The sequence below is a fragment of the Aphis gossypii genome, chromosome 3 (assembly GCF_020184175.1).
Source record: "Aphis gossypii isolate Hap1 chromosome 3, ASM2018417v2, whole genome shotgun sequence".
NCBI classification, from domain to species: domain Eukaryota; kingdom Metazoa; phylum Arthropoda; class Insecta; order Hemiptera; family Aphididae; genus Aphis; species Aphis gossypii.
In genome coordinates this window covers 55040871-55053519 of record NC_065532.1, presented here as the reverse complement: position 1 = coordinate 55053519, position 12649 = coordinate 55040871, and the positions used below count along the sequence as shown (strand labels likewise).

At 29.2% G+C, this 12649-nt stretch overlaps 2 long non-coding RNA genes across 2 annotated transcripts; both read left to right on the top strand.

Moving 5' to 3' along the window:
- Nucleotides 1-3947: 3947 nt before the first annotated feature.
- On the top strand, nt 3948-6665 carry LOC126551322 (uncharacterized). The gene is made up of 2 exons (XR_007605206.1): nt 3948-4338; nt 4404-6665. It is a non-coding gene; the product is annotated as an uncharacterized LOC126551322 (long non-coding RNA).
- A 4909-nt stretch (nt 6666-11574) lies between these two features.
- Nucleotides 11575-12257, top strand: LOC126551268 (uncharacterized). Its single transcript, XR_007605140.1, has 2 exons — nt 11575-11874; nt 11949-12257. It is a non-coding gene; the product is annotated as an uncharacterized LOC126551268 (long non-coding RNA).
- Nucleotides 12258-12649: the final 392 nt, after the last annotated feature.

Sequence of the window (12649 nt, the reverse complement as noted above, 5' to 3'; positions counted from 1 at the left end):
TTCTATCGTATAGAAATGAAACTATATGGATAACTCGTTTTAGGGGTGGCCCCAGAGACTTAGTTAGATATAGATAGGTAGGTTAAAGCCATTCAATTCATATTTATATCATACCATAGTATATTTTATTTTGTTATAATTTATTTATACTCCATAGTATAGATAATAAGTAAACACCCCGAACTATACACACTTGTATACATTTTATTAGCATTTGAAATTCAAATATTGACAAAAATTTGTCAAAATCACGAATATTTGCAAATTATTTTGTAGGTATAATTCATAAAAATTTTTGTATAAGTAGCTAAGAGTTGAAAATGTAATACAAGGTTTTTCATAAGTTTAGCTTACAATAATTATAAAAGAACTTAAATTTTGGTGTATTCAGGCCATTAAAACATAAACTACCTTTTACACCAACCACTGGAAATTATATCCTAGGCTGACAAATCATCTTCATTGAGAATCATTTTATACCTACCTACTTATCATTGGATTCAAATTTAACACTCCTATAATATATAATAATGATCCACACAGCACCTAATGCTGTACAGCAGAGCGGTACCCACTTACCTACTTTTTTTTTTTTGTTTTACAATAATATCAATATGATTTTATTTGCTGGGCCAAAAAGCGTGAAAAATTAATACAAAGCTCCTGATATATGTGACAATAGATTAATAGGAACGATTTTGTTTTTGAACGTTTATAGTTCAAATTTTGAAGAAATTTATTGTTTAGAAACCTATTATACAGTAGAGCTATATCCACTTGCATGCTTTTTTTTAGTTTATTTTGTGTAGTCGACCGGTCGGATAAAAAGAACTATTTTAGTAATAATTTAACATTACTATTTTGAATAGTCTCAAATCTCAATTGAAAGTCATAACACAATGGAGAGTAACGACTAACGAGTAAGGAATCGGCTGTCGAGTCATATTATTTCAGATTATTTTTGGAGTAATAATAATATTGATGTTCGGTTATAATATTATAAATTATTGGATTTCAACGCATCGTTCTTATCGTGATTTTATTTTTGTCACATTTATAACAAAAAATATCTTTGTACAATATTAAAAACATAAGAAAAAAAAGCGATCCCCACCATTTTTCCATGCGGTTTGGAGACCCTGTGTGTATATAATATGAATATACATTATTCTCATCATAAATATGAAACCGTTCAACAATTTTCATACATTCGTTCAATGCTCGCAGTGCGACACTGAAGTATAGGAAGACCTACAGCTACGTCATATCCAAAGCAAAAGCAAACGTGAGTATTTTACTTTTTTATACAACGCATTTTATAAAGTTATGTGCTTATTATTTTTAATATGGCAATAACACTTTTTATTTAACATTTTAAATAAATTTAATAAAATTAATTACATTTTGTTACAATTCCAAAATAGTTAGGTACCTAACATGAAAAAATTCAAGTTAAAAAAAATATTTTGACTGACCACTCAATTATAATAAATAGGTACATTTTAATAGTTAATTATAGAAAATTAGTTAAATTAAATTTTTTGATAGTTAATAAAACACATAATATAAATACAATTTTAACTAGATACAGCATATTATAATGGTTACTTATATGTATTTTACATTAAAAAAAATTTAAATATCAATGTGAAGTGAACACATGTATCTATATACTCTATTCCTAATCAGCAATTAATAATTAATAAATTATTGACTCTTGTAGCCAATATAGGCAATCGTATACTCGATTAATTAAAAACTCTTTTTTTTTTTAAACTTATTTATTCAATAAAAAATTTGATGGTGTTCGGAGAATAAGTGCCGCCATCCCCCACCCCGGGGCATGGCAGAAACCTACGGGTGCCCCATTAGAAAATCTGCCAAATAGGCGTCTTTAATACGCCATACGAAATAATAATGAAAAATTTCAAAAAATTGTGTTATGCTTAACTATATTAATTGTATAATATGTATAAAAATTACATCTGCGGTATAAGTGTAACATATTAAGTCAACAATTTCAGTAATTTTTGTATAAATGTGATATGTATATACGTAAGACTGGTGATTTACGACTATAATTTTATTACCATGGTCCATGAGCCTTTTTTCCGTGGGCTTTTTTCTTCAGTATGTTTATTTCTCTGGGCTTTTTTTCCGCCTAACCAATTAAATAGTATAATATTTTTGATGGTATGTCACAATATATCGGTTTGTTGTTTTTTAAATTAATAATTATCAAAGTTAATTTGTTTTCTTATAGATGTATGGCAATATCATAATAAACAGTGGTGGTTGGCGGGGCAAGGGCCGTGGACGTGGAGGTGGACGTGGTGGTGATCGTGGACGTGGTGGTGCCAGCACAAAACCCCCCAAAAAGTTTACTGGAAGTAAGTATCAAATATAAGTAAATCAAAACTAAAATAATGTTTATTAATTACATTTTTTTTCAGAGTGCGACCTATGCAAGGTGAAGGGGCACAAAATTATTGACTGTCCAAAATTTTGTAAGTTTCGACATAATAATTTTCTCTAAAATCTTTAAAAATTAAAAATGTATACATTTTATATTATTCTAGTGATTATAATGGCAATGGCCGAGGCAGCCTCGTCTCCGCCGACCAATGAGGGCGAAGGCAGCGGTGTAACAACCGGTGGTGATGGCGTGTCTGTCGGTGAAGGTGGCGGTGCTGGAGAGACCGGTGGTGGTGGTGGTGAGACTGGCGGTGGTGGAGAGACTGGCGGTGGTGGAGAAGTCATTTAAACATTAACTCTAAAATGTATAAAAAATTAAAATATACCTACGGCAATACAATATATAAATATAATACATTTTCTATTGTTTTTTATTTATTTTCGTCCAAAGCCCTTTTCCTTAGTTGTTAGAACCTACCTAAAATAAATAAGCAGTACAATGTACAGAGTAAGACGTATTAGTCATTAGTTACAAGTTTACAACCATAACAACGATTATTAATTGTAGTAATTTTTAATATTACTTTATTATTATGTGTATAGTATTCCGTGTTATCGCAATATCGCCGTGCGTCGTGCAGACAGCTGCAGACAACGGCTAATAAACAATCTATTTTTAATATTTTTATAATTCGTTCTATATTTTAGATTCTGAACGAAGTGATGAATGTATTGATTTTACAATGTTGTGTGCATGAACATTAGAGTACTCTAAATTATAATTTTTTTCAGAATGTGACTTGTGCAAGGCCAAAGGCCATAAGGTCTTAGAGTGTCCACAATTTCGTAAGTTCCAAAGTTTGTTCAACACTACATAATATAAACTAATAATTTTTTATTTGAAATGCACAAATTATAATTTATGTTATTATATTCTAGTAGCAATCATGGCCAAAGCAAATGTGATTAGCCCCTCAAACGGCGCAGATGAGCTGGGTGGCGCTAGCGGCAGCATACATCAGTCGCCTGATGCTGGTGCAGACGAAGGAAGCACCATCAGCGACAGCAGCATCCATCAGTCACCTGATGCTGAAAAAAACGGAAGTCAAGAAAAATAGAAACGATAATGCCTATGGATTGAAATTATAAGTCTGATATAAATGTTATTGTTAGTTTAACTCACTAACAGTAGGGTGGAGTCACCTTATGGCCATTTTTCTATTGATATTTTATTTATTCTATCTACGGTCATTGAAAAAAATTACAATTAAACCATTAATATTTTATAAGTTCACTAATACTTGGTTTGAATTTCAGTCTTACAAACATTCCTGAATGAGAAATTTGTATTAATATTTTAAAACTGAATTTTCCCTTTCTACGGGCATATCATATTGTCTATCACCAGTCAATTTCCCCATCTATGACCAATGTAAAAATATATTTTATTTTATTTAAAAATTAATTATTAATAAAATAATACCTATATAGCTGTGATAAATAATATAAGTCTTTTTCATATATTGTTTTAAAATTGTAAATTGTTTGTACATCTTAAAATACTCATAACTGCTTTAAAATTAAAATATAATAAAAAGCCCATGAGGTTGTCTAGATAATAATATCAACCTTTAAATTTTATAAAAGGTCAATTCACTCTATTTTTTAAACTAACGGAGCTACACGTGTTTGTCTGATCGTAAAATGTACTATGTTGAGCACTTTTAAGACGGAGACAACACATGCGAGTATCATATGTCCTCTTAAGACTTTGAAATTCAAACCAAGTATTAGTGAACTCATGTAGTATTAATGGTTAGATTTTCAATTTTTTTCAGTGACCGTAGATAGAATAAATGAAAATATCAATAATATACATTCTAAAAGGTATTGTTACACATCAGTATTATTATCTAAAACAAGGTAATTTTATGTGAATGCTATTTTAATACATTATAAAATTACATTAATTTTAAAATTATTTTCAGCTTATGTAATTTGGGATTGGATAGTAAAATTACAAGCTGTATGGATGGATCACAGTCAAATAGTCAATGGAATATTTGCAGAACGTGTGAATTGTTGTTCCTTTTTTCGATGGTCAAATGCATCAAGTCACAATGTCAATCATTATACATCACATTATATCCTTTTTATAATAACTATGCAAACCGGTTTAATCGTACCACCTACCTGAATAATCAGGCATTCAGTTGGGAAATTTAAAATTTTTTTTTATATATATCTATTTTAATGCGGTTATTTTTCATTCAATGCTTACTAAGTAATTTAATTTCTTTTAACATACAAAAATAACCCACCCATGTGAATGCATAGTTGATATATCATTATAAACTATTGTTACGAAAGCTATGAATTAACTAATGTTAATTCTGACAATAAACACAGCTGGTAGAACATGCGATATGTTGTAGTTATAAATTAGTATACTATAGTTATTATACTGTAAAATCTCAACAAGTAATGGAAAACAATTACTTTATATCAATTGTATATTCATTAACTTTATGTTTTAAGAATAATCAAAGAATTAAATTTAAATTAAATAATATTTTAATAATTACATATGCCTGGATTTTGAGTTTAAGGGGCATATTTATGAACAGAACCGTAGCAAGGTTTATCAGCTCTCCTTTAACATATTATTAACTTTTGCCCTAATAAATTTTTTTTAACCTCCAACTACAACAATACACATACAACATTTCTGTTTTGTATTTATTAACTTAAGCCTGGAGGCACTCAATTTCTTCCAATAGTTCAGTATGATCAGTCTTCTTGTGATATTTGGATATTAGGTGTAAATATACATAGTTAACTAATTAATTCTATTTAAATCAACAAGAACCACATTAATGTGTTATGTGACCCATCGGTGTGGATTAAACGCATGTTTTTAAATATGTTTACATACTTTGTTAGATGCAGTTTCTTTTTTTTCTTTAGCAGACTTGTTTTTACTTTTATCATACACACTTGGTGAAAACTGTAAAAAGACATACACAGTCAACATGTTAAGTTCATTTTTTTTTTTTAGTATCTTCAAACTTGGTCTTTAGCAATCATGATTCCGATTGATTCTTATCAAAGTGTTATTGCTTATATACTTTTGACCGTTCAAAATTTTCAATTTTTTTGTTTTGAGATTATTAATTTTTACGTGTAACTTTTTTTCCAAACGTTTCAAATTATTAACAGCAACCTAAACATCATTTTGCAAAAGAACTGGTCAGTAGCACAAGAGTATACTCTATTTATCTATAACATAGGTGTAATCTGGTGAGGTAAGGTTTCCATATTTAACAATAACTGAGAGGGCAATAAGTGTTATTTTACCTTATATATTTTTAGTTTTGCCACTGTTTCCCCATCCCCGTCCGATAATTTATTGTCTATGCTGAAGGGCTAGGATAAACTTGAGTTCCATCTAAAATTAAACTGAAGTTATAATTTTTAGGAACATTCTTGGGACATATTTCCATATAAGTGAAATTGGAAAAATATAAACATTTTAACTTAAAACAATTAACGGTAAATATTTTTTGACATATAAACGAAATAGACTGAAATTGTGAAATGTAATAAAATTATAAACAAAATAAATAAATTAAAATTAATTCATAAAATGAAAAACGAATTCGTTAATTTCACGTTAATTAAAAAAGCAATGTAGTAGTAGAAAGTTCATAGATAAGTTAATGAAAATCCAAATGTAACTAGTTAAGTTAAAAAGTTAATATAAAATAAACTTTTTAACTCGTTAATGCCCAGCCTTGATTATAGGTATTATGTATATTTTGTTCTAATTTTTGCTCCCCTGGCCTGGGCCATTCTCGCTAAGCACTTGCTACGGCTCCGTTTATGAATACACACAAATTGTATGCATTATATAATTGTATACATAGTACCTACTTATTACAACTCATTGAGATTATTTAGAAAGTAACTGAATAACTAATACGTCATGTTCATAATATTAGATTTAACATTAGCATTTTTTTTTTTACAGTTTCCAGTGTTTTAAATCCGTGCAGTGACCAGTGTTTTCCAAAGCCAAACAGTTACCAGTGTTCACCAAAGCCGAACAGTTACCTGTGGTTTTCAAAAGGCATTCAGCCAATATACATTTTTAATTTTTGTGTACGTTAATAGAACTTTTAAATTGTATTTTTGTTTAAGACATTTTTATTTTTTATTTTTTGTATAATATAAAGGTTATTGTTTGTCCAGTGTTGTACTATTTTATTATTTTTTAATTAAATATTTAAGTATATACATATTTTTTAAAGTTTAGTAGTTTAGTTTCAAGGTAAGTATTTTTTTTTTTTTTTTTACAGGTGTAACTATAATAGGTATAGTAAATAAGCTTATAAGTTGAGATTTTAGGTTCAAGACTTCATTAAGTCGAGATTTAGGTTCAAGACTTTAAATAAAGTCGAGATTTAGGTTCAAGACTTCATTAAGTCGAGATTTAGGTTCAAGACTTAATAAAGTCGAGATTTAGGTTCAAGACTTTATTGCTTATAGTTATAGTTACTTTTTTGCATATTTAATTAATTAAGGCTGTGTGTCAGCTTTACAGTTTACTAGTAAAGGTTGTTATTTTCAAAACCAATGGAAATCGTTGATTCGGTAGCTTTGGTTGATGTTATTGACTGGAGATCTCTCGAAGATGGCCAATGGTTAACTGCAGGTGCAATTGATGCTTGTGTGAAGTATTATTGTCAAAAAATGTTGACGGTTGATGAAGGAATGAAACAAAAGTTTTTATACATCAATGCTTCTTTAAGCTCAGCTTTATTGAATAAACCAAATGATGTGACAGCCGACTGTTCATTGATGGAATACAGTTTTAATGAAAACATAATATTTTTCCCATTTAATGTTGATAACACACATTGGGTATTATTTATATGTGATTTTTCAAATAAAAGAATTACTTTTTGTGATCCTTTACGTAAAAACTTATCAGGAGCATTTATAAAAAATTGGACTACATTTTTAAAAGTTAGAAATATGTATTGTCAAGAATTTATAGAGCCAAGAGATCTACAATTTGTATTTTCTAATATGCAAGATGTGCAAAAAGATGATTACAACTGTGGTATTTATGTGGACTATCTAAAATGGAATTTTCCCCTGACAATGTGAGAAAATTGGTGAGGGAATCCCTAGAGCTAGTTTTCTCCAATGATATTTCTGTTGGTGAACATTTTAGAGATTCTGAAACGGTAGTTTTTACTAAACCTTTGGATATTTATGATATAGATTTTAATAATAATTTCCTGTTTTACTTCAGTGCGCTCTTAGATACTGAGTGGTTGGCTATAGTAAAAAATGATGAGTGTAGTTACCTCTTTGACTATAATTATGATTCATTTTATAAAAGACATGACATTTCATGTGATTTTGAGGTAAAAAAGTCATTAAAAATAAATAATCCTTCAATAGTTTATGCTGTAGGATCAGAATGTTCAGAAGATGATTGCAACGCTATGTTCCTCTGTATAGTGGTGTTTAGTAATTTAAAGAACATGGATTTGGGAGTAACAGTTATTACAAAATATTTTGGTAGCTCTTGCCCACATAAGCCTATAACACCGTGAAAACGATCATGAGGTATTGCACTCAAACATTTTTATAGACGACAACTTGCACAATTTTCATGTCTTAAGAACTGGAGGTTTTGATTACAGATTGAGAACACAAAGTAATTATTGCATAAAAACTTTGACTGAACAATATAGAAATTTAAGTATGTATTTGAATCGTTTAAAGTCCTACTTGGAAATATCTAATACTTTAAGCGAAGAGGATTTTGCTCTTTGTTTTTCATTAATTAAAACCGACAAGTATTATCCAGTTGTTGGAAATGTATTAAGGTGTTTACATTGCAAGCTTATAACCTACAATAGTTCATTGATATCTACTATTGGTAAGATCAACAAACAATTAGAACAAACTGATGTTATAAATATTCTTAATAACCAATATCCTAATGGACCTAATGCACAGTGCGATGATATTATTTTTAATAATGCTAAGAATAATACTAATCATTTCTCAAATTTGTGTGGATCTTGGATTTTGACAGAATCTGAAGTGGTGCAGACAAATTATCTTGAAAACCATGACCATGTAAAACAATTGTTTTCACAAAAAATGATTGAGATTAAAAATTATTGTGTGTTAAAATATTATTCTTCAAGAAAAAATAAAAAGGTTAAAATTACAAATGAAGGAAAACGCCTCGCATCGGTGTTCTATGCTCGGTGTAAGCATGAAGATTGCAATAATTATGTATTTAGATTTTTGGTGGATCCAGACAACACAGTATACACTTTACAGTTATTGTCTACAAAAATTGGTAGTAATCATAAACCGGGAGTATTTCATGCACTTTCATTACCGGGTTACGAAGGCAAGCTATCAAAGAAGAGTTATCTCATAAAACTGCTGCCATGGTCAGAAGAGATGCTATTTTGAAGGCTGATCCTGAAATGTTAGCTGCAGGTAACTTGAGCAACATTTATTCTAAAAATGCTTTGCAGATGGCACGAAATGAAAAGCTTGCTGAAAACGATTTACACTGGGACGATGTAGCTGATTTAATTTTAAGATGCAGAAAGGAACGGGAACTATGTTCTCTTGATGATATATATGTGCACCAAGCCAGTGACCCAATTGGTTGTCTATTTTTTTCAGTAAAGCATTTTACTTCTATTCAAAGTGTTATCGACAAGTCCTCATTAGTCTTACATTTAGATGCTACTGGATCTGTTGTGAGAAAAATAAATGCAAAGGGGAAAAGGGTATATTATTATGCCGGTGTTGTGAATATAGATGGTAAAATAATACCTTTATTGAATTTTGTATCATCCGAACATCACATTGCAGCTATTAGCTGTTATTTGATGCGTTTCAAACATTGTTTTGACAAAAGTGGCCAATATTCAGGACGGTGTTTTAGATGCAGTTTGTGCAGTTGTGAATCATGGAACAAATTGAGTTTAATTGATTATATTAATAATTGTTATAAATACTGCAAATCTGAAAAACCAAATCAACAATTTATTGTTTTACTTCTGTGTGGTTCACATTTTCAACACATGATATCTAGATGTGTTAAATCCATCACAAAGAGTAAAAAAATTCATGACTTTATTTTGGACTGTACTGCATTATTGATCATAAGTACAAATCTGAATTCAATAAGGACTACTATCCGATTAATGTTTAATATTCTCCTAAATCAGAAAAAAACTTTATGCTGTGCTCACAGTATGAATGCGTTAAGTGATCAGTGTCATTCGGTTAGAGCAAAAGAACCAACAATCAGTGATGGCGTTTCTGATGACGAAGCAATGTTTACCTATAGCAGCAGCAATTTTAAAGAGAAAAGTATGTTTTATCTTGATTTTGAAAAAATTTATAGAACTGTCTATGATACATGTAAGATAACCGACAATTGTGAGTTATTACCCAATAATGAATATTACTGTGAATTGTTTGCAAAAAAATTTCTTGATTTGTATTTACCATTCACTTGTATGTGGACAAGATTGATGATGCCACAAGAACTTATGTCAAAATATTCTGTTAAAACTGTTACAAATGGTAATGTGGAAAAGCATTTTGATAACGTAAAAAATTCTTTGATGAGAGGTGAAACAAATATGAAACTTGGTCGTTTTGTTAGTAAAATTCAAATTTACACTGAAGCTGTGTGTAAAGAAATAAAAGATAAAATACCAAGGGTATTGTACAAGCGTAAAAAAAACCAAATACAAATTCCATTTAGACATTTTTTAACTGATCATAATTATGCATTGAGTTCACAGACTAATAAAAAATGTAAACAGAGTATTCCAGAATGGGATGATAGTAAAACTTTTTGTCCTGGTGACCCAGGGAATATCTTGGTTGAAGAACAATGGCCAAAAACGATCAAAAAGAGTTCAAAGTCATTTTAATCATATTAATATTCAACGGTTGAGTTATGATTGGCAGTATAAAAGTACTGAAAAAGTTGTTCAATGTGATAATGACCAAAATGGACAGGATAAAATATTAAACTTACCTCGATATTCCAACTATTTGTTCACTGATATTAAATATTACTCTCCAAGTTTAATTGAACAGTATGTAGTTGGTGTGTATTCGAGAGAAGGCTATAAGTGTGTGACTCTGTATGGTGAAGATTTTCGTACATTGCAAAACAACTCCTGGTTAAACGGAACTGTGATTGACGCACTGCTATTGACTTATGTGAATAATGAAATTGGTTATATTCCTGTGAAAATAAGCAATACAATTTGGTCAAGTACCAAAGTTGAAATAGCCAAATTTGATTGGACTAAATACGGTGTGTTATTTCTACCGATCAATCCTGAGGGTAATCACTGGACTTTATTTATTATGGACTTCATCTTGGGTTGTGTGTTTTACTTGGATCCTCTGCGTCGAGAATCAGGTGACTTGTACTTACCTCATTTAAAAAAAATGTTGTTTTCAATGTGTGATAATGAAAAAGCAACAGATTTGTTGCATAAAATGGTTCTTAAAAAAATGAGTATCCTTTACAGAATGATCGTAACAGTTGTGAGTGTTTGTGTTGTATTATTGTAGTACATACAATCCAATGTTTACTCAGAGCTTTTCAAAGGAAATTAATGTGAGTGATTTAAGAAATACATTGCAGCATCGATGTTTAATGTACTCTGATAATATCAGTGAAAGATGCATTATGTGTGCACAAAATAGAAAAATAAATTTTACTTGGATTAAGTGCAATAAATGTCAGCGAAGAGTTCATAATGTGTGTGTAGGTTACAAATTTATGACTAAAGAATTGAAAAATGAAAACTTCACATGTATCTTATGCAAAGAGTATATAAATTAAGTACCGTATATAGAAAATAAAAACTAGATAATATGAAATAACGATAAACAAACTAATACAATATTGTAAGTAAATAATGAATGGTTGGTTATATAAGTTAGGGATCACTTATAAATTACACGTACAGTAAAATGGAATCTATTACCTAAAATAAAATTAGGAACCTAAGTAACTTAAGCCATACCTTTAAAAGTGGGCATTAACTAGGTAGTTGAAATGTTTAAATTAAAAAAAAATGCAAAAAATATTTCTGATAAAAAAAAAAAAAGTTAATTGTTTTAAAATTAACTTAAATTCAGAATGTAACCAGTTAAATTTATTAATTATCAATTATTAATTATTATCTTTTGGCTTAACTTAGCTCATCTTGAGTTAATTATATTCATTACCATGCCCACATTTGCAATTCTTATATAGTGTTAACTCCACCATTGACGGTCCTCAGTCCGTATGAAAAAGGAGGAAGGGCGCTTTAAAGACATTTTTCTTTTGTAATTTAAGTATTAAAAATTAATGATGCTTCTCTTGGTCTTAAAGTAATGTATTGTTCTTTTAAATTGTTTTTCAACCTTAATATTATTATCTATATTGTGTTATTTTTATTTTGTAGGTTATACCATATTACCATTGCCCAATTGCTGAAGAAGTAGGTAGCCAATTTGAATAGTGCAGATCTTTGAAGACCAGGATGTATAAATGTGAATTGGAAAGTGGCTACATGCCTACATATAACTAGTTCAGACTTCAGACATATAAAACTAAATACTAATACAAAAAAGTATTAAGTATTTTAGTTTTTACGTTTTACATAAAATGATTTCTTTTAACTTTTAAGCTAAATAAACCTAAATTTGATATTTATGATGATAATTAAATCATTTTGAAGGACAAGATAATACAATTTAATATTTATAGTATACACTGTGAAGTGTATTTTTGAAATACTACATATTATTAATGTAATTATTATGTTTAAATATACACGGTGAGCATGCTCATTGCTCACACCCAATTTTTCTTTTAATAATGAATTTATCCAAATTCTGATTTTAGACATTTTTAAATTTACTCAAATACCATATTTTAGAATTTTTGAATTTTTTTGTACTACCTACTTAAGGAGTTTACTGTGGTTATACAAACTCCTGGTTTCCATTCCAAATCAGGATCCCACTTTTCAACTGTAAATTATTTACTGAATAATTTTTTTGAAAATTTCATTTACCTAATTCAAAATTCAAATGAATAGTTTCTTAGTATTAAAATAACCTTAAGAGGGCCATAATAGTAAAAATGAAAAGTATACAATAG